At 37.8% G+C, this 24076-nt stretch overlaps 1 protein-coding gene across 1 annotated transcript in view; it reads right to left on the bottom strand.

Moving 5' to 3' along the window:
- The window catches only part of LOC113269908 (60S ribosomal protein L38-like), a 30995-nt gene extending 14979 nt beyond the window's left edge, over window positions 1-16016 (bottom strand). The window contains exon 1 of the mRNA XM_026518864.4: window positions 14302-16016. The gene's annotated coding sequence lies outside the window, so the exon portion shown is untranslated. The remainder of the gene's footprint in view (window positions 1-14301) is intronic.
- Window positions 16017-24076: the final 8060 nt, after the last annotated feature.

The raw sequence follows: 24076 nt of genomic DNA, 5'->3' as shown, positions 1-24076 counted from the left end.
GACCGTTAGTGTTTCTGTCTCTTAAGTACTGAGGCCACCACCGGTGTACAAATACTGGTCCTAAAAGGGCCAGACTTGCCTGCTGTGGAAAGCATTGAAACGCTCCAACATGACAATTGGCTTTTTCTTTTAAAAAGTGGTTTTTTACACATTTTATTTGTGATTATTTAAAATCTTGAGGGATTTCTCTATTGATAATGGGGAAAGTTATGCATGTAAGGTAGGGGGTATATGGAAAATCTCTGCGCCTTTTGCTCCGTTTTGCTGTGAACTTAAAAATGCTCTACAAAATGATATCTATTTTTTAAAATCCTAGAGGATTCTGGAAAGATGGTGGATTGGAAGCACTAACCATCTGTCTCCTTTACTAGACAACAATTGCACTGGTGAAATTAGTCTTATGTAACTATTTTGGAACTCTGGACAGTTTACTGAAAGCTTTTAATGTCTGAGGGAAGACTTGGACAGTTAATTTTGGTCTCAATTGTGGGTCTTAGCACAGTAGCAGCTACCCATTCCCCACCCCCAGCCATGAGGCAGGCAGCTGTGCACATGCCCCTGAGGCAGCTTGCATACAGCTTGCAGGAGCTGGGGTAGGCTAAAAGGGCCCTATCCTCCCTATCAGGGATCTGTGCTCTGATCACTGATTGCTGCTTCTGATCACAGAGGTGCAGACAAAGAGGCAGGCAGCCATTGTTGTTGCACCTCCCCCCATTAAGCAAATCTCTCCCCATCTGGGTGAAATGACATCCAGGAGATTTAAAAGGTTAGCACCCTTTCTATACCCTTCATTTTCCTTTTCCCCTTCTTAGTAGTTAGACATTAAAGACCAGAACATTAAAAAGCAACTGTATATATAGGGAAAATCAGAAAGTAACCAGGCACCCAGGGAAAGGCTTAGAAAAGACCTAAGAAGACCTTAAATTTATACCTTGACCCAGAGACTGCCTACACAATCAAAAACAAAAACAATAAACAAATACAATAAAAACAACAATAGCAACAACAAAAACAGTAAACCCTGGGAAAGGAGGAGAATCTGATTTCCAGAGTTACCACATTATTAGAGTCAAATGTTCAATTTTCAACAACAACAAGAAATCACAAGGCATACAAAGAAACAGGCAAGTATGGCCTATTCAAAGAAAAGAAATAGATCTTTAGAAACTGACCCTAAAAAAGACCCAATAGCAGAAATACTAGACATAAACTTTAAAATAGCTATCTTAAATATGCTCAAAGAATTAAAGGAAGATGTGAGAAAGTTGAGAAAACAATGTATCAACAAATTGGAAATAGCGGTAAAGAAATAGGAAACTTTTAAAAAAAAGAAACAAAAAGAAATTCTAGAACTGAAAAGTTCAACAAATGAAATAAAAAAAATCACTAGAGGAATTCAAAGGCAGATTTGAACAGGAAGAAGAAAGAATCCATGAATTTGAAGAAAGGACAATTGAAATGATTGAATCTGAGGAACAGAAAGAAAAAGATTGAAGAAACATGAACAAAACTTAAGGGGCCTGTGGGACACTATCAAGTAGACTGACATACACATTATGGGAGTCCAAGAAGGAGAAGAGAGAGAAAGGGGTAGAAAGAATATTTAAAGAAAATAATGGCTGAAAATTTTCCAAACTTGATAAAAGACATGAATATAAACATCAAAGAGTCTCAATGAACTCCAAGTAAGATGAACTCAAAGAGACTCACACCAAGACACATTATATTCAAACTTTCAAATGCCAAAACCAAAAAGATAATCTAGAAAACAGCAACAGAGAAGCAAATAATCACATAAAAGTATCTTCAATAAGATTATGAGCAGATTTCTTTTTTTTTTTTTTTTAAGATTTTATTTATTTATGTGACAGAGAGACAGCCAGCGAGAGAGGGAACACAGCAGGGGAGTGGGAGAGGAAGAAGCAGGCTCCCAGCAGAGGAGCCCGATGTGGGACTCGATCCTGGAACGCCGGGATCATGCCCTGAGCCGAAGGCAGATGCTTAATGACTGTGCTACCCAGGCCCCCATATATTTTTTAAGAGACTAATGCATGTAAAAAATTATTAGTTTATGTTTTGAGGCACACAATGTATAAAGATGTAATTTTTAAGACATCAATAGCTGAAAGAGGTGGGATGGAGCTATAGAGAAGCAGTTTTTGTGTATTATTAAAGTTAGACTGGTATAGGGATGCATGGTGGCTCAATCAGCTGAGTGCCTGACTCTTGGTTTCAGCTCAGGTCATGATCTCAGGATTGTGGGATTGAGCCCCATGAAGGGCTCTGTGCTGGGCATGGAGCCTACTTAAGATTATCTCTCTCCCTCTGCCTCTCCCCGCATTCATGAGCACACACGTGCTTTCTCTATCTCTCTAAAATAAATAGATAGATAGATAGATAGATAAAATCTTTTGAAAATAAATTCAAATTATAGTGTTATAACTTTAGGACATTAACCACATCTTTTGTTACCACAAAAAAAAAAATAGCTAAAGTGTATTAAGAAAAGGAAATGAGGAAAAGGAAATTAAGAAAAGGAAATGAGAAAATATTTTACTACAAAAATTCAACTAAACACAAAAAAGGACAGTAATGTCAGAAATGAGGCATAAAATATCTATAAGGCGTTTAAAAAACAAATAGCAAAATAACAGAAGTAAACCTCCTAATTAGGAATTCCTTTAAATGTAAATGGATTAAACTCTCCAATCAAAAGACAGATTGGAAGAATCCAATTCAACAATCCAACTATATATTGTCTACAAAAGACTCACTTTAGATCTAAAGACAAAAATAGATTAAAAGTGAAAGGATGGAAAAAAGATATTCCATGCAAATAATAGCTAAAATTGAGCACAGGTGGATATACTATTAGACAACATAGAATTTTTTTTTTTTTAAGATTTTATTTATTTATTTGTCAGAGAGAGAGACAGGCATTGAGAGAGGGAACACAAGCAGGGGGAGTGGGAGAGGAAGAAACAGGCTCCCAGCGGAGGAGCCTGATGCGGGGCTCAATCCCAGAACGCCAGGATCATGCCCTGAGCCGAAGACAGACGCTTAATGACTGAGCCACCTAGGCGCCCCAGACAACATAGAATTTAAATTGAAAAAGTTTACCGGAAGTCAAAGAAGCACATTATATATTAATAAAAGCTTCACTCTAGCAAGAAGATATAACAGTTATAAACCTTTGTGTACTTAATGACAGACTATCAAAATATATAAAGTAAAAACTAACAGAATTGAAGGGAAAAATACGACAGTTCTACAATAATAGTTGGAGATTTTCATATCCATTCATAATAACAAACAGAACAACTAGACAGAACATAAGTAAGGAAATAAACACTGAACACAATAGACCAACTCGATCTAACAGATATACAGAACACTTTAACCCAACAACAGCATACCACATTCTTCTCAAGTGTGCATGGAATATTTCACAGGAATGATCATATGTGAGGCCATAAATTAAGTCTCAATAGATTTTTAACAGTAGATATCCACCAAAGTATCCTCTCTAACCACAATGGGTAAAAGTTAGAAATCAGTAACAGAAGGAAAAATGGAAAATTCACAAAATTGTGAAAATTAAACAATACACTTTTTTTTTTAAAGATTTTTTAATTTATTTATTCGACAGAGATAGAGACAGCCAGAGAGAGAGGAAACACAAGCAGGGGGAGTGGGAGAGGAAGAAGCAGGCTCATAGCGGAGGAGCCTGATGTGGGGCTCGATCCCATAACGCTGGGATCACGCCCTGAGCCGAAGGCAGACGCTTAACCGCTGTGCCACCCAGGCGCCCCAACAATACACTTTCAAACAATCAATGAGTCAAAGAAGAAATTACAACGAAAATTTGAAAATCCTTAGAGACTAATGAAAACAAAACACAACATGCCAAAAGTTATGGGATGCAGAGAAAGTGGTGCTAATGGGGAAATTTGTAACTGTAAGTACTTACGTTAAAAACAAAAAAGACCTTAGATCAACAGCCTAACTTTATAACTTAAGGAACTAGAAAAAGAAGAACCAACTAAATCAAAAGCTAGCAGAAGGAAGGAAATAATTAAGATTAGAGTAGGAATAAACAAAATAGATGATAGTAAAACAATAGAGAAAAATCAATAAAACCAAAAGTTGTTTCTTCAAAAAGATCAATAAAATTAATGAACTTTTAGTTACATGACGAAAAAAAAAAAGAGAAGAATCAAATGACTGAAATCAGAAGTGAAAATGGAGACATTACTGCTGATTCCACAGCAATCAAAAGGATATGAGAGAGTACTATGAACAATTGTATGCCAACATATTGGATAACCTAGATGAAATGGACAAATTCTTGGAAATACAAAAACAACCAAGACTAAATCACAAAGAAATAGAAAATCTGAATAAACCTATAACTAGTAAAGAGATTGAATTAACAATAAAAAATCTCTTGACAAAGAGAAGCACTGGACTCAATTGCTTTACTGGTGAATTCTACCAAACATTTAAAGAACTAATACCAATCCTTTTTCAACTTTTCCAAAAAATTAAAGAGAAGGAAACACTTTTTAATTCATTTTATGAAGCCGGAATCATCCACATACCAAAATCAGACAAAGACACTAAAAGAAAACTACAGACTAATATCCCTTGTGAACATTGATGCAAAAATCCTCAACAAAACCTAGCAAATCAAATTCAACAGTATATTAACAGGATTCTGCACCATGTCCAAGAGGGATTTATTCCTGAAATGCAAGGATGGTTCAACATACAATAAAAACAGTCAGTGTAATACATCACATTAACAGAATAAAGGGTTGGGAATGGGAATATGGTCATCTCAATTGATGCCAAAAAAAAATTAAAAAAGTACCTAACAAAAATTTAACACCATTTCATGGTTAAAAAAACACCAAAAACAAAACAAAAAACCCACAAAACCCTAACCTCCTCCAAAGACCTAAAAATAGAAAGAAACTACCTCAACACAATAAAAACCATATATGAAAAGCACACAGCAAACATACTCAATGGTGAAAAATTAAAAGCTTTTCCTCAGAGATCAGGAAAAAGGCAAGAATACCTGCTTTCACCACCTCTACTCTACATAGTACTGAAAGTTCTAGTCAGAGCAATTAGGCAAGAAAATAAGTAAAAGGCATCTAAGCTGGAAAAGAAGAAAAATGTCTCTGTAGAGGACATGATCTGATATGTAGAAAACCCTAAAGATTATACACACGTATAAGAAAAAAAGCCATTAGAATGAATAAACTCAGCAAAAGAGCCGGATACAAAGTTGACATACAAAAATTAGTTGCATTTCTATATGCTAGCAATGAACAACCTGAACAGACTATTACAAAACAATTCCATTTATAATAGCATGAAAAGGAATAAAATACTTTGGAATTAAGCTAACCAAGGAAGGAAAAGACTTGTACAATGAAAAATATAAAACACTGTTGAAAGAAATTAAAGAAAACAAATAAATGGAAACACATCCCATGTTCATGGATTGGAAGACCTAATATTGTTAAAATGTCAATACTACCCAAAGCAATCTACAGATTAAATGTGATTCCTATCAAAATCCCAATGACATCTTTTTTTTTTTTTTTCAGAAATAGAAAAACCCATTCTAAAATACATACAGAATCTCAAGAGACCCTGAGTAGCCAAAACAATTTTGAAAAGTAGAACTGGAGGACTCACACTTCCTGATTTCAAAACTTACTACAAAGCTACAGTAATCAAAACAGTGTGGTACTATCAGAGAGACAGACATACATGCCAATAGAATAGAATAAAGAGCCCAGAAATAAACCCTTGCATATATAGTCAACTGATTTTTGATAAGGGTGCCAAGACCATTCAGTGGAGATAAGACAGACTTTTCAAATAGTTCTGGGAAAACTGATTATCCACATGCAAAAGAATCGAGTTGGATTCTTATCTAATATTATATATAAAAATTAACTCAAAATGGATTAAAGACCTAAATGTAAGACCTAAAACAACAAAATTCTGTGAGGGAAACAATCAAAAGCTTCACAACATTGGATTTGGCAATAATTTCTTAAATGTGATACCATATTGGACTTCGTGAAAACTAAACAACTTTGTACATCAAAAGACACCACCAACAGAGTAAAAAGGCAATCCACAGGACTGAAGAAAATATTTGCAATTAATATATCTGATTAATAACTGGATTACTACCCAGAACTCAACTCCTAAAACTCAACAACCCAAAAACAATCCAATCAAAAACTGGCAAAGGACTTGAATAGATATTTCTCCAAAGATGTACAAATGGCTAATAAGTACATGCAAAGATGTTCAACATCAGTAATCATTGGGGAAATGCAAATCAAAACTACAATGAGATACTACCGCATACCCATTAAGATGGCTACTATGAAGAGAAAAAAAAAACAACCAACTATTGGCAAGGATGTAGAGAAATTGGAACATTTGTGCTCTGTTGGTGGGAATATGAGATGGGACAGCCACTGTGGAAAACAGTATGGAGGTTCCTCAACAAATTAAAAATAGATTTATGATATGATCCAATGATTGTACTTCCAGATATATACCCAAGAAAATTGAAAGCGGGGTCTCAAAGAAATATTTGTATACCCATGTTTATAGCAGCATTATTCACAATATATAAAATCCAAGAGTCTATCAACAAGTGAATGGATAAGCAAAATGTGGTATATATATATACATGGAATATTATTCAGCTTTACAAATGAAGGAAATTCTACAATATACTACAACATGCATGAACTGTGAAGACATTATGTTTAAATAAGGCAGTCACAAAAAGACAAATACTGTATGATTCCACTTGTATGAGGTTCTTAGATTAGTCAAATTCATAGAAACAGAAAGTACAATCATGGTTGCCAAGGAGTGGCGGGGGGTGGGGCGGTGCAGGAATGAGTTGTTATTGTTCAATGGAAATGAAATTTCAGTTTGAAATTTCAGATGAAAAAAGTTATGATGATAGATGGTAGTGATGGTTGCACTTTGTGAATATATTTAATACCATTGAACTCTACCCCTAAAAATGGTTAAGGTGGTAAATTGTATGTTATGTGTATTTTACCACAAAATAAAATTGGGGAAAAAAGCAGTAAAATGCAAGAAAGAGCAAACGAACTCTGTGGCAATTCTCTAGCTTCTTGTATGTGAATGTGGCAACACGGTACAGTGAAAAGAGCAGTAGTTTGGGGGTGAGAGAGACTGGGTTTAGACCCTAAAGCCTAGCTCTATAGTATTATCACTTTACTTCTGTATAAAATTGACCAAAAGAGAACATAATCATTTCAGCTTCTACGGTACTCTATTGTCTTCAATAAATTGCTTAATCTGAGTTTCAATCCCATTCATAACATAAGAGAAATAGTATCAATATTAGAGATTTGTCAATAAATGTAGTGTGGCTACAGAGTAAGTACTCAGTAAATGTCAATTCTCTTTGCCTTTAAAGAAAACAACTATTAGGATGTTCTTATGTGAACTCTGTCAGACAAATTCAGTATCAGCACAGAGACATATAATGGCCTTAATTATCTGTAGCCACTTTTCATAAGAAATGCTGAGTTCTCATGAAACAAGATACTCAAAAATTAAATCTATTAAGCTGGCCTATAGCTTGAGACTTAAGATATTCACTGTTCCACAGTAAACAAAGAGGAAGAAGGAGTTACACAATGCATCTATGTTCTAATTGCTCAATCTCTATCCAACTGAAACTTTCCTTCACAAGAGATTAGCCATAGCCCCTGAGAGCAATAAACATCCTGAATTGCAAACCCCATTTTGTCACCTCACAGAACCCTTATAAATCTCAGTTGCAGTGAATGTATCTCTTATATTATTTAGGAAATGAATATTTTGAGAGAATTTTTATAATAGTTGTCATCATTAGTCCTTCATCCAACTCTCCGATATGGGAGAAGAAGAAATTAATGTGCAACATTAATATTTCTCTTTTGCTTTTAAAAGGAAGATAGTTTGCTCTTGTCAAGGAACACAGGACAATTTCTGGGATGTAAGACTAATAGATCATTTCCGGAGTTGGATCATTGCTGCTTCCATCTCATTATGGAGATGGGCAAAAATTATTTATCACCAAAGACAATGGACAAATGCCCTACAGCAAACAAGTGTCCAGTGTCCACCAAGGGGCGCACAGTGCCACCCGTTTCCTCCCTCGGACAGAGACAACTAAGCAAGAGTACTTGAAGTGATGGTGCTCCACTATTACAACAGTCAGGGGTGAGAACACCAGGGCAGGTCATAGAAGCACGCATTCTCTGATGGAGAGAAATGGGCAAAGCTTCACGCTCTCCCACGGCTACCGTGAGCACCGCTGGCAGAAAGAAGTGCACTTTGAGTTTTGCTCTTTTGGATGAGAACACTCATGTTTTCTTCATTTAACCCAGTTACGTTCCCTTTCAAATTACTAGTCCCTTTATCTGATCACATGAGGGGGTCTGGGTAGGAACTGTGTTTGGTAATGTGATCCTTCCATTCCCACCTCTTACTGAAGGACCTTCGGTACATCATCATGTGGCCTCACTATGACCCACCCCCTTAAGATGAAGAGAACAGCAAGGACCACAAGAAGCTGTAAGTTTGTACTCAGTGAAACTACATGGTCACAGATAATGTGACTTGTTTCCTAAGGGTCAGGGCTATGAGACCCTAGAACACATTACAGAGAACATAATTTAGAATTATCTCCTGCTGATTTTAAAGCAGCAAGTAAGGAGATGACTTTTGGGGATGATTTGTGTTGAATTTAAAGAGAGGCACCGATGTTACAGAAGAAGGCCCAGGGCTGCTTGGGTGGAGCCTACAGGAAGGCAATAAGGGGGCAGTGGTCACAGTGGGTTCTGATGTTCAGCTGTGTGGGTCCAAAGAAATTAGGTTGCCGGAAACTTGTATTGTACTGTATTGCTAGGAAATTAGGTTGCAGAACTAACTCATGCTAAGCAAACCCTCAAAAGATTGTATTTATTCGTAACAGGTATATAATAAATCTCTCCAGTGACCTCCAAACTTGTTCCCTCAATCCTGCCCATTATTAGGGTAACTGAGAAACCGAATTCATAATCGGAATATTCCTTATTGAATAAACATGTAGAACAAACGTTGGTAAACTTACGCAGTGTTTCATCTGAGTATTAGAAAAGTCTTCTGAGGGGAATGTGCCTTCCAGGGGATCTGAACACTGATAACCTCCAGGAAAGGTATCTCTCTCTTCTGGAAACTGTGAGATGATTAGCAACAATTTCTCACTGCCTGGTCTCCCCTTTTCAAAACAAATGCAGATGACCTATCTACCACCCCTCTAGCACATTAATACCAGTTTTCTGCAAATGGGGCATAATCCAACCCTCACTGCTTTGTTTTATATCCAGTCATTTTCCTGAACCAGTACCTGGCTCATCTAGACAGTCCCCAGTCTTCTCAGTCCCTCATTACCAGCTCTCAGAGAGGGTTACTGGTGGGTTGTCTCTTCAGTTATGTGTTGCTTCTTATTACTTCCTCTGACAGAATGATTTTCAAGTGCTGGGGGCACTTTCATATACATGTGACCCGCTCCTACAGCAGGATGCCTCCCGTAGGCTTGTTCAGCACCATTTATTCTGTTCATCTGTGGAATGCGTTTGTAATGTGTTTTGTTTATTTGGCCGCCACACATTCCAGCCTTCCTAGAGGAAGAGATGAATAAAGCACCCTGCCTTTTCCCCCAAGAATGTAATTTTTTCACCTTAGGTGGGCCATCTGTTTCTCCTAACACAGCTCTGCTTTGACTTGAATTGAATACATCTTGTCCCAGGCATTTTGCCAGCAGTAGGCTCCAGGAAATGGAGCAACTAAAAGTGGTTTCCTTGTGATGTCAGGGCTTTTTTTTTTTTTTTTTTTTTTGAAATGCAACTTATGGACTTAACCTAAAGGAAATTGTGCATCACTGTTCATAGGAGTAGTTCACAGAGTGGCAGGAATCCCAAAGTAACAACCAAATTGTTTATGAATTTCCTAGGAATTAATCCTGTTGAGGCATGAGGGTACATCTGGCAGTGGGCCTAATAAATGGAAGGGAAAAGTGAGTACTTGCTTTGGAGCCAAAACAGACCCCTTAAGCTAAGGGTTCGCAACCCTGGATGCAGATCGATTGACCGATGGAGCTTTCAGTCTTCATGCCTTCGTTTCACACAACTAACTGACTGCTTCTGAGGCCCAGCCATGTTGAGAACAATTCTCCTAAACCATTGGGGATCAAAGATTTCTTCCTATGCTCTCAAGCTATTGAGGAAAAAAAAATTATCTAGGACAAAAAGAGTGTCAAAATCTACAGGCTGCACAACAAAAAAAAAATGATTAATAACCTACGGAATGGGAAAAATATCTGTAAATCATATATTGGATAAGGGGTTAATATCTAAAATATATAAAGAACTCATACAACTCAATAGCAAAAAACAAAAACAAATAATACAATTAAAAAACGGGCAAAGTCCTACTTTTAGTTCCACGAAAATAAGACTACCATCTGATCCAGCAATTCTACTTCTGGGAATATATGGGAAGGAAATGAAAACAATATGGCAAGAGATATCTGCACCCCCATATTCATAGCAGCAGTATTAACAATAGCCAAGACATAGAAACAACATGTCTATAGGCAGATGAAGGGATAAAGAAGCTGTGGTATATATATATATAGTTGAATATTCACCCATTAAAAAAAAGGAAGGAAATCCTGACCCTTGTGACTACATACATGGAACTTGAAGGCATTATGCTAAGTGAAATGAGTTGGACAGAAAGAAGCAAATCCTGTATGATTTCACTTATATGTGGAATCTTAAAAAAGAAATAAAACACCAAACTCATAGAAAAAGAGATCAGACCTGTGGTTACCAGAGGTGGGGGCTGTGGGGAGGAAGAACTGGATAAAGGTGGTCAAAAGGTACAAACTCTCAGTTACGAGATAAGTGAGTACTGCGAATGTGAGGTACATGGTGACTATACACTGCTGCATGATTTTGAGGGCTGTTAAGAGAGTAGATCCTAAGAGTTCTCATCTCAATGAAAATTTTTTCTTTTTTTTATCTATATAATTCATGTCAACTACCCTTACTGTAGTAAACATTTACGTCTACTCATTATACTATACATCTTAAACTTATACAGTGATATATGTCAATTATATCTCGATAAAACTGGAAAAGAAATGTATAGACTTAATCCAGAAAATGGGGAGCTATGGGAGCCAATAGCAAACAGGGTGGTATGACGCTCAGGTTGTTTTCTGATATAGTTACCCAGAGACTCAGGGTTGTAATAGGAGTGAGTCACAAAGAGAGAAAGGCAGCCTTGTTTGGTAACCTTGGGCAACTCAGGCCCATGAAGGGGATTTTCCCCAGTGTTAGTTCAGAGATAGGGCATTGGCAAGAGCAACAGCGCTTGAGTGACTTTAAGAGATGAAACAAAATCAGTGGCTGCTTCCAGGAATCAATACATAAACATGGGAGTCATTTTATGGAAGTAAGAGACAGAATAAGAAATGGCAGATATCTTGAGATAGAAAAAAACATTCACAGCCCTGTTCGAACATATATGGGAGAAGACTGAGATTTTCTGAACTACTCGGAAGAAACTGGGCCATGGCTGATATTCAGCTAATACACACTGGCATAGCATTATTACAGGTTAAAATATAGAAATACTGCTCTAATGGTTGGTAAATAGCTTATGTTAGACCACATGTCACTGCATGACATCATCCAATGGCCACTGAGAAGGTGGTTATAGGATTAGTGCAGCTAGACATTGGGGCATGAGTTGAGCAGACCAAGCCGGCAGCAGGGAGGAATCTAGTCCCCGCCTGCTACTCAGGAGGGGCCAGGGTTGGCAGGAGTGTGGGATGGGCCTGCTGGGAGCAATTTTGTAGGCGGGGGCAGAAGTAAAGGCCCCCCAGTTATAGGCTCTGTGAGAAGCACTAGCACTGGAACATGAAGGACAGCCCACCCAGTTACCCTCACTGCAGCAAGTGCCTGGTGCCAGATCTAACCACCATCAATTTCATGAGGAAGTCATTGAAAGAGTTTGGTGCCATTTCCTCTGTAAAACTGTAGCTTAGAGACAGGGAACATTTAGTTTTGTGAGAGCTTATCAAACGTAAGACCACACAAGTAATTTCTAAAAACCAAATATGACTTAGAAATCATGAGAATGATTTGATGACCATTTTGCCTTATACCACATGGTAAGTAGTTTCATGATAACTTAGAGAATAGAAAGGAAATATTTTTAACTTTTACCATATACTGATTTATTGAATTAACTTTATTTATAAAACTTACAGTTGTTAAATACGTTACACATAGTGGGCACCATGTGGAGCTGGGGAATAGTGATTCAGCTGGTGAGGTTTGAAATGGCTTCATTTTATCCCTGCCCCCAACCCCACGTTGGTTTGACTTGGGCAAATATGGGTTTCATTTGATTTATAAATGAAACGTTATTTTCCATTTGTTTCAGAGAATTGGGCCTACCAAACCTGGTCAAGCTTTCCCAGTCATTACTCTTCTTATACTTACTGAATTTTCAGAGGGATCTGCTCTGCAGCTGCAAGATATAAACCATGCCCAAAGAAAAAAAAGAAAGAAAGAAAGAAAGGAAGAAAGAAAGAAAGAAAGAAAGCCATGTTAAGTTTGTTTTTTTAAAGATTTTATTTATTTATTTATTTATTTATTTATTTATTTATTTATTTATTATACAGAGAGAGTGTGCTCGTGCTTACAAGCGGGGGGAGTGACAGGCAGAGGGAGAAGCAGACTCCCCGCTAAGCAGGGAGCCTGATGCGGACTTGATCCCAGGACCCTGGGATCATGACCTGAGCCAAAGGCAGACGCTTAACTGACCGAGCCACCCAGGTGTCCTGCCACGTTGTTTTTAATAATTTTGCCAGGACAGTGAAAGCCAGAAGTTCATGCATTCCACAAAGAACTATTAAATACCTACGATGCCACCCAGAGTTCTAGGTACTGAGGATACTTAACACAATAAAATAAAAATGCTTACTCATGGAGCCAACAAGAGATTGCAGGTGGTGGTCGTTATACAAAGGCAAAGGATAGATGGAGAGAAGGAGAAAGCTGTGATATCATTTTAGCCCCCTCTCCCTGTGCACTCCACCCTCCTCGAGTTAGAGTTACTAGAATATTGCCATTAGCGTCACAGAACTGTGGAACTCGTCTGTCACAGTTAAGCAATCACATGAGTGGGTGCCAGGAAAAGATCCTTGTCCTAGGTATGCTGCTCCTTTGTCATGATTTAGTATCTAAATTTCTACCATTTGAGAAGCATTTTCGAAGTGTTCCTTGGAATCTCATCCCTCAAGATACTTAGTTTAGGGGAAAAATGTTTGGTGGTTAAATAAATTTGACAAACACTTCATCCCTTCAAAATTCACAATAAACTAACATTACATGTAATCTGTATGACCTCCATCAGTTTGGATTGCAAAACTGGGTATCTTCTTTATTTTTCTAATGACTTGCTTGAGCCTCCATTCCTCCATATTGTAGATAATTCAGTATCTCCCTCTCTCAAGGACTCACCATTCCTCAAACTGTCAGGAACCCTGGGAAGTTCCTTAATCCAAAGGGAGCAATATTGTTCCATGTGGGAAGAACTAATCAGTCCATTTAAAGTTCTGATTTTAACCACTTCTATACTGTGTCATTGTTGAAAACTGGTTCCTAAGCCTCCTGTGTATCCTTGACTTGCTTATAAGGATGTCCTTTCAGCTGTATAACCCTGCTCAGGCAGCAGAGTGGCACTGAGGACATGGACTCCCCAAATGACAGCTCACTGGCTTTACACTCACAGAATCAGCCACTGTTCTCCAAACATGACAGCTTTGCCAAAGTGGCCAGGTTTAATTGGGTTTCTAACCACAGCTACACTCTGTATCTAGAACACGCTGTCCCCGCAAACCTCTGGGCCCTGGTGTGGAGCCTAAGTCACCATGGCAGACTCCCTCTTTCTTCTTGGGGGAACTTCAGTGGGTTTTGCTACTGGGAGACCTCTGTCAGAGCTTTCTCAGCCCTTCAAAGCTCTACTCTCCAAAGGACAGGGGATAGGGTCTTAATCCCTTTCTTTCTGAAGGATATTTGGCCTTACATAAGTTTAATTTGGCGTACCAGGGGGATACTGGGAAGACAAATCTCTGTAAATTTCCTTTCCTCAGAGACATGTATAGCGACTTACCTCATATTGGCCTAATTAAGAGTATTCAGGGAACTGTTAAAGAAGATCCAGGGAATAAATGTCTTACTCTGTCTTGCAGCTTCTCCAACTAAACAAACAAAGGAACAAATATGGTTTCAAATCACTGTGAATGTTTCTGGGAAGTTGGAACACTTAAAAATTATTGGTTATAAATAGTTTGACCCTATTTGAGAGGTAGCTAAAACACGGGAGTATATGGAGCCTATCACTTATAAATTTTAATGGGAACGAAGGGTAGAAAGAGATTCTAGGACGTTGGAGATAACTAAGCGTCTGAAGGGCCCCCTGTTACATGGGGAAGAGAAAATGAAAGAAAGAGAAAGATTTTTCCCTGTTTTATTTTTTGTACATTAAAAGGGCACGGTCTATCTATAGAAGCTCCCGTGTAATACATCATAAGGTGTGTTCTGCTTCAGAAAGAATCAGACTCCCAAGAATTCCCTCTTAAATTTCTTCCACTGAATTAAAGCCCTAAAATCCTCCAGGCTTCTCGGTAAACCAGTCCTCATCTCTCAGGGAGTCAAGCTCCTAAGAGAGAAATCCCAGAACCTTTTAGGTCAGGGAATGCCAGTATTTCCCAACACGGCTTTAGAATCATTAATTTTCTGATACTAAAAAGTCATATATTGAACTAGTATATTCTTAAGCCCCTCATTCTCACAGGCGCTTGGCCTTCTCCAGTTTTTATGTCAGGTAACATAACATTCAATGTTAAAGCTTTCCTGATGCCAGGGTATTTTATACTCGAGCTTTGCTGGACCAGTCAGCATGAGTCACTTGGATACTGTGAGAAAATACAGTGAAAATTCTGTAAGGTGGTAACAATGTGGGGGCAATTTTTGTTAATTCATCCACAAAGAAGGAACCATCCTTGAATACTTAGTATTAAAGGCAAAGACTAACTTGCAATTTGATAGAAGACAGTGTTATAGAAAGACTTTTTTCTTTTTCTTTGGTAGAACTGCTACCATGTTTTAGACTTTTAGTGAATATGCATACTTGTCTCCCACTACTGTATACCCATATCCTATGGACTAACAAGTCACGTTTTAATAGGATTATGCTGTCTGTAAAACGTATCATGTGTTAGAAATGAAATGTCCAGGGAAAATATTTTCGCTGCTTGTTATTTCTTGGTGCTTCTCCTATCTGACATGCATACACGTAAAGGAAGCTGGGCTTACTTATCCAATGTGGTCTTGTATTTATTACATCAAGTTGCAAATGCTTGTATTTGGATTTCCAAACATGTAATTTTTAACATGTTTTATTTGCGAGGGAGTAATAAAAGGAAAATTTTGCAGCTAATTCAACACCTATAAATTTCCCTGTTTGTGATATGAAAGAAATGGCCTTGGCAGACCACAGGTCTGCTCCTATTTCAAAAAACATTAGATGTATATATTTCTAAATTGCCCTATATTTAAAGTTATTTTATTCCATAAAATATTTATGGGTTTATTATTTATACTTTTATAGAAGATGGTACTTGATTCTGAACAGATTTTTTATGTGAAACTGATCAATATTTTTTAAATAACTATATTTGAGGGGTGCCTGGGTGGCTTAGTTGGGTAAGCATCTGCTTTCGGCTCAGGTCATGATCCCAGGGTCTTGGGATTGAGCCCCGCACCAGGCTCCCTGCTCAGTGGGGAGCCTGCTTCTCCCTCTTCCACTCCCCCTGCTTGTGTGCGCTCTCTCTGTCAAATAAATAAATAAAATCTTAATAAATAAATAAATAACTATATTTGAGAAGCCACATAAAAGCTAGATGACTACAAACCAACAATTACAAACTGAAAAATAAATATCAAAAAGATATTGATCAACTTATTTCAAAATTCATGTCCAAACAAAACCTGAACATAAATATATATAGCATCTTTATTCATAATTACAAAAACTATAAGTAACTAAGATGTCCTTTAACAGTTAAAAGGATAAACATCCTATGGCATATCTACATAATGGAATATGATTCAGTGATAAAAAGAAATAAACTATCAAACCATAAAAGTATGAGGATGACTCTTTAATGCATATTGCTTAGTGAAAGAAGCCAGCCTATATGTCTACATACTATATGATTCCAATTGTATAAGCGTCTGGAAAATGTAAAACTAGAAATGGTAAAAAGGTCAGTGGTCGCCGGGAGTTCCAGGCAGGGGGAAGGCTGAGTAGATGAGGCACAGGAGATATTTTGGGGCAGTGAGAATATTCTGTATCATAATGTAATAATGATGGATACCTGACACTATGCACATAGCATCATAGACCTTTATAGCACAAAGCCTGAATCCTAATGCATGCAAATTTAAAAAAATTTAAGAGGTTGGGGTATCCCAGGATGAAATGAAGAATGTGACAAAACAATGTAACTATATTTAAAATGTAAGAAAAACATCCCCACTGAAGGGTGTGGTGTAACTTGGGAAATAGAGTCTACAAAACTGACGGCAAAAGACACTACACGTAAGTACTGTACTCTAGTTGATAAAATCATTTATCACAGGATACAGGTTACGAATTCTGACACTGCTATACATGTATACTGGAATTTAACAACTGAATAAATGGCAGATGGTGAAGGACAGGCTTTCATTCTTTGAGTGGGAGGTTACAGATAGGCAAGGGGAGGAGGCTAGAACATTTCATGTAGTAATGGATTCAAGTTGGAGACATCAGTATAAACTCATGTTTAGCTGGATACAGATACAAAGGGTTACATAGAGAAATTTGTATAGATATATGTCCATATATAGATTAGTATACACATATATATTTCCTTGCTCTGTGAGCTGGGAGGGCTTAGAAGTTATGACACACCGGTAGCATTGGGCCCACCTGGTAATTGGACCTTGGTTTCTAATCCACTCTCCAATAAAAAGAACCAGGGCTCTTTGGAGAAATGGTTGATTCAGAGACAAGGACAGGAAATATGCAAGATGAGCTGGGAGCATCTTACAGTAGCAGAATGTAAGTATTGGGGAAAAAAAAGAAAACAACAAAACCTAAACACCTGATGAGGGTATAAATCAGAAGGACACAGGATATAGCTAAAAGAGTTCCCAATGGCCAAAGCCGGAAAAATTAGAGCAACAAAAAACTTTTTAAAAATAATATTGGATTATAATCCAAAATATAAAATAAATATCCATGAGCTCATACTGATATAAATAAACAAATGAATGAATAGATGAATAAATAAATAAGTAAACAAATGAATGAGGGAGAATAGATAAATCTCATGTGCAGAATTCCAAAAAAATTGTGTAGATACTCTGTCCTCAAGGAGATGGAACATAACTCCCCACTCCTTAAATGTAGGCTACGCATAGTGACTTCCTTCCAAAGTGTGCAGTATGGGGCGGGGGATGGATAACTTTACAGTGGAGGAACCTGTCAAACACTACCTCAGCCAGGTGACCAAGGTTACTATCAACAGTGATAAATCATATTCACAGTATGTACCCTTCATATGATGTCATGAAAACGCCACTCTGTGTGGTCGTCTTCCCAAAAACATATAACCCAAATTTAATCATACAATAAATACTAGTCAAATCTCAATCGAGGGACAGTCTATAAAATACCTAACCAGTACTCCTCAAAGCTTGTCAAGATCAGGGGCTCCTGGCTGGCAGTCGACAGAGCATGATACTCTTAATCTCTGGGTTGTGAATTCGAGTCCCATGTTGGGTGTAGAGATGACTTGGGGAAAAAAATTTTTTGTCAAGATTATCAAAAAAAGGAAAGTCTAAGAAACCATCACAGCCAGAAGAAGCCTAAGGAGACGTGACAAGTAGTAATGTGGTGTCCTGGAGGGGATCCTAGAATAGGATATTAGGTAAAAACTAAGAAAAAAATGAATAAAGTATGGATTTTAGTTAATAATAATCTATCAATATTGACTAATTGTAACAAACGTACCACACTAATGTAAGATGTTAAATAATAGAGAATGCGGGGTGTAGGGTATATGGGAAATTCCTGTACTGTTAGCATTTTTCTCTGTACACCTAAATTTAAGCTATTAAAACAATATTGAGAATCATACAATCATAGAACGTGGGAAACGGGAGGGACCATAAAAATCACTAGTTAAACCCTCTGTTTTACAAGGGAGAAAACAGGATGCAGAGTAGAACTTAATAGCCTTTACTTTGGAGGAGGCCTTAGATAAACAGTGGTGGCTCGCTGCTGAACTTTGCTCTCTTTGACACTATAATATTAGTTATAACACATAATAGACACTCAATAAATAATTACTGAATGGTGAATAATTTCCAAAACTCTACCTTCTAAGTATTTTGTCCATTTGACTTATTTATTAACTCATTCATTCAACAAATATTTGCTGAGTCTCTGGTATCATAATTTTACTCCTAGAACTATAATTACTTAGAAACTCTATCCAAAGGAATGACATTTTGGCAATTTTCCATATCTGACTTTGTAGGAAACTCTATTTAGCTGACTCAAGTTTATAAGTGTCCAAGGAAGAATTGTTTCAAGCCACGTATTAACAGGGAATAGACCGAGGAGGCACGTTAAGAGGATGATGGCCCTTAGGAGACACGTCGAGTATGTGCGGTTCATTCACACTTAATTCTGGGCTACTGCATTTTTGAATAGTATTAGAATCTCCAATCTCTCATTCTACTCCTTATACTACTTACTGAGGCAATAAGCTAAAAGCATAGTTTTGTCTTGCTTTCCAGTTTCGCTGTGCGATCTTGGCCAATTTACCTAATCTTTTTGAGGTTCAGTTCCCCCATCTGAAAAATTACCTCATAAAAGAATGTTGCTTAGATTCAATAAACCAATATTTCTAAAGTGCTTAGCATACTTGGCAATGACATTATTAGTAGGACATTATTAGTACTAGTGTCATTACTATTATTGTTATCGTTGCCAACCGACCAGATGCTTGTACCTCTGAAATAACTTAGGGCAATAACTTAGGATTCACAAAAGAACACACATTGGCACACTAAATCTTTTGGTTTTTCTAGGTTTAATAAATGGGTTGTTTCCAACAAAGCACAGAATTGTTGTTGGGATCTGGGCTATGACTCTATTTACTGTCAGCCTAGTGCTTCTTTTAGACTGCTAGGAAACTGAAGGGGTTATTTTCAAGTTCCTTTCCTTCTTGGCGTCTTTTCCTGCCCAAGTTTGTTTTCATGTTAACATTATCATTCATTCTAAATATTCCATGGGCTCCCTAAAAGTGGATAGTTGTTCTTGATACACTTCTCTCCTGATGTTCATCTTTTTGACTTTATTTCTAGCATATTTAAAGATCCCACTACTCAGGGTGCTCACAACCTCTGTGTATAAGTGCTGAGAAAAAGTCCAGCACTCCCAGAGGGTGCCTCCTTCTCCGTGCCTGGGTAAAAGAGGTCTTGTGTTTGCTATTCTGAATAAAAGCGTCTGAGCAAGAAGTCTCCCTCTGCAATCCCCATTAGAGCCACGGCTGCCTGTGTGGGAATCCCAGCAGTTCCCAAGGACATCAGCCCTTTGAAACAGCACACGCATATGAATGCCTCTTGGAAGCGGTGCTCCTGCCTGTGGTGGTACCACCAGCTCAACACCTTCCGCAACAGCTCCTTGGTATTTCTGCGGCCTTCTCTAGGGCCTCCCTTGAGGCTACTCACTGGAGTCTGTTTTCTTAAGTTCTACTTCAGTGGCAGAAAGCTAAGTTTGAGTCATAAAGGTTATCTTGTTGAACCCAGTTGCAAAAACCATTCTAAGCACAAATGTACTAACTTCACAGGAAATCTTAAGGGTAACTTTAAATAGTTTAATCCAAAGAACACTCTTTTACAGAGCTCAAAAATAATTAAGTTAACAAAACAGGTTAATTGTGTCTTTTTAAATGATTTTTAAAGGAATTTTAAAACATCATTTTATCTGTGGCTCATTATTATTGTGACAGACTGAGGATTAGTTTCCAACTAGCATAAATATTTTGAAACTCCTTTTGTCAAGGATAGTCACATAAAACAGGTCCTACTTCTCTCTTAGGAGGAATGTGTGAAGGTTGAAACCAGCTGCTGCTTCTCCCCACGCTGCCAACATTAGTGACACTAGAAGGATTTAAGCCTGAGGGAGATGAGAGAAAGGGGTCAATTATGGAACAGAGGAGCAGCAGATTTTTAAATCAGGGCATACGCATGAGCTCCCAGGTAGAAATCAGAGGAAGAGCTTATGTGTGTTCCCATTTTCTTCATAAGCTGAAGATGTCCAATGCCTAAAATTATTTGTATCTAAGACATCTCCTGAGACTTCAACTGATTGGAAGGATTTTGTTGTTGTTATTGTTTGTTTATAAAATACTAATCAGCTAGCTTTCCAAATTTAATAAAAACACTTTTAACATAATTGCTTAAGCTCTATATCAAATGTTTCCCTACTCACGAATTGACTCTGTCATTAATTTGTGAGAATTTTATATTTGTAAGAAACCTGATTGGACATAAGCGTGATAACATATACCTACATAGTAAATCACACACACATACACACACATATAGTAAATATCACATGAAAATCTAGCAAAACATATTTTCTAGAAATCTGGACAATGTATTTAAATGTCCTTACCTACCACACATAAGAGGTTTACTTTGAGAGGCCCCAGAGACTGGCTCAAAGAGAAAGCAATATAAGCCAGGGTTTGATGAGGTCTGAGTAACTGGCGATCAGGAGAGAAAACAAAAACAAAGATGCATTTAGTCTCCATATATAAAAACATAAATAGTGGTTTCAGATTTGAACCCCAAATTAAAAGTCACAAAAGCAACCTCTCCAATTTCAGGCCTTGATTTGCAATTCCACTGCTTTCCAAATGGGCAAATCCGTGTAAAGGACATCAGGATAAATAACACCAGATGTTCTTAAATTTAACAACGTTCAATAATTCTCCCTAGAAATGGTGGGAAGTCTAGATAGTAATAAGTTAATGTTTGAGACACAACAAGGGAATAAGAAGCCAAGATAAAAATGGGCTGTTGAGCGGAAATCTTTCCTAAGGGTCTAGGAACATAATCCAGAGGCATTAGGTAGTTACTTTGCTATCTAGAGCTGCTGGCGCCACTTGAAGCAGGCATGCAAGAAATATGGTGGCAAGCATATTAGGATTTGAATATTGTTGAATATAAAAATGAATCGACAATTCTGACCAGCTATGGAATAAATGCAAGGAAACAAAATGAGCAGTGCTATAAGGGAAATAACAGTGACACAGAGGAAAAGAGAGAATCTGTTTACAGGAAAATCAATTTGTGTTGGCACGATAGTTCTGGTCTAGATTGACTGACATGGGGTAAACAAGATGGATAGCTCTTAAGATGGAGTGAAGGTTGAATAGTTTCCATTTTCCTCTTCAAATTCACATATTTCTACACTTTTAAGTCATACACATAAATTAACCCTATCTGTGGCATAGGCCTTTTTTTTAGTAAGTATCATATAAGTAAGTAACTTATTCATAAATATGCAAAGAAAACGTGCAGTCAGTTGCACATATGCCTCTCGTCTCTTTTCTTGAATTTCATGCCATTTGCTGCAGCTTCAATAAAATTGAGACCAGAGATTTGATCTCTCTTAAGATTGGTAACTGCTTCTGGTCTTGTTGGTCTTCACTTTGCTCTCCATACCTCCGTATCAGGGTGTGCATGGATGGCTTCCCTATAACAGCTGTCACCACGGTCCTTCCACTCACCTCCATTCCTGAAATGCCCTTTCTTTGACTTCCACGACAATACTCTCCTGATTTTTCCACTACTTCCTGTTCTCTAGCCATCCTTTAAGTACCAGTGGTCCCTAAGATTCTGATTTTGATTAGTCCTATCCTCCTCTTATTCTATAATGCATTCTGAGAAGCACAATGGTAAAGAGCATGAATACTAGAACCACATCGCAAGGGTCTTGCCACTCTCTGGCTGTGTGTGAGATTTTGGGCAGGGTACCTAACTCTGATGTTTCCTCATTTGTAAAAAGGGACTAATACTAGTATTTATTTTATAGGCTCATAAGGAAGAGTAAATGAGTTCAGACATGTGAAGTTCTTGGTACACAGCAAGTACTTGGTAACTTTTAAGGGGTAAAGTCATGATTTCAACTATCATTTGGTTGAATAACTTTCAGTTAATCATTTAATATTTAGTTGATTGATTGACAAACTATAATTCTCTAGCCCATACTTTTGTTCTGCACTCCAAGTCCATTTAACCAACTGCCTACTAACTACTTCCTGACTGCATCTAGGGCTCCTTAAATTCAACTTTCATAAACTAACTCCTTTCTTGAAATAGCAGCAAGAGAAATTAAGAAAACAATACTATTTATAACTGCACCAAAATAATACACAAAACAAATTCATTCACAAAACCAATGCACAAAAATAAATTCAAAATGGATTAAAGGCCTAAATGGGAGACTTGAAGCCATAAAAATCCTAGAAGAGAACACAGACAGTAATTTCTGACATTGGCCATAGCAACATGTTTCTAGACATGTCTATTGAGGCAAGCAAAATAAAAGCAAAAATAAACTATTGGGACTATACTAAAATAAAAAGCCTCGCACAGTGAAGGAAATACTCAACAAAACTAAATGGCAACCTAGTGAGTGGGAGAAGATATTTGCATATCCAATAAATGGTCAGTATTCAAAAAATATAAAGAACTTATACAACTCAACACCCAAAAAACAAATAACCCAATTTAAAAATGGGCAGAAGACATGAACAGACATTTCTCCAGGAAGACATCTAACTGGCCAACAAACACATGAAAAGATGTTCAACAGGGACGCCTGGGTGGCTCAGTTGGTTAAGTGTCTGTCTTCGGCTCAGGTCATGATCCCAGGGTCCTGGATTGAGTCCAGCATTGGGCTCCCCGCTCAGCGGGGAGCCTGCTTCTCCCTCTGCCTGCCACTCCCCCTGCTTGTGCTTACTCTCTCTCTCTCAAATAAATAAATAAAATATTTTTTTTAAAGATGCTCAACGTCACTCATCACCAGGAAAATGCAAATCAAAACTACAGTGAGATATCTCCTTAAACCTGTCAGAATGGCTAAAATCCAAAACAGAAGAAACAATGAGTACTGGCAAGGAACACTCTTGCACCATTGGTGGGAAGGCAAACTGGTGCATTCCCTGTGGAAAACAGTAAGGAGTTTCCTCATAACGTTAAAAATAGGGGCACCTGGGTGGCTCAGTCAGTTAAGCGTCTGCCTTCCGCTCAGGTCATGATCCCAGGGTCCTGGATCGAGTCCTGCATTGAGCTCCCTGCTCTGTGGGGAGCCTGCTTCTCCCTCTGCCTCCCCCCCTCTCTCTGTCTCTCATAAATAAATAAATAAAATCTTAAAAAACATAAAGTTAAAAATAGAACTACCCTATGATCCAGTAATTGCACTACTGGGTATTTACCCCCAAAATACAAAAATGCTAATTCAAAGAGATATATGCACCCCTATCTTTACAGCAGCATTATTTTTTTCTTTTTTTCAAGATTTTATTTATTTATTCGACAGAGAGAGAGACACACAGCGAGAGAGGGAACACAAGCAGGGGGAGTGGGAGAGGGAGAAGCAGGCTTCCCATGGAGCAGGGGAGCCCAATGCAGGGCTTGATCCCAGGACCCTAGGATCATGACCTGAGCTGAGGGCAGATGCTTAACCGACTGAGCCACCCAGGCGCCCCTACAGCAGCATTATTTACAATAGCCAAGATATGGAAGCAGCCCAA

The sequence above is a fragment of the Ursus arctos genome, unplaced genomic scaffold (genome assembly GCF_023065955.2).
Source record: "Ursus arctos isolate Adak ecotype North America unplaced genomic scaffold, UrsArc2.0 scaffold_11, whole genome shotgun sequence".
NCBI lineage: Eukaryota > Metazoa > Chordata > Mammalia > Carnivora > Ursidae > Ursus > Ursus arctos.
Note: the sequence above shows the minus strand (reverse complement) of the source record. Positions and strands in the feature narration are given on the sequence as shown.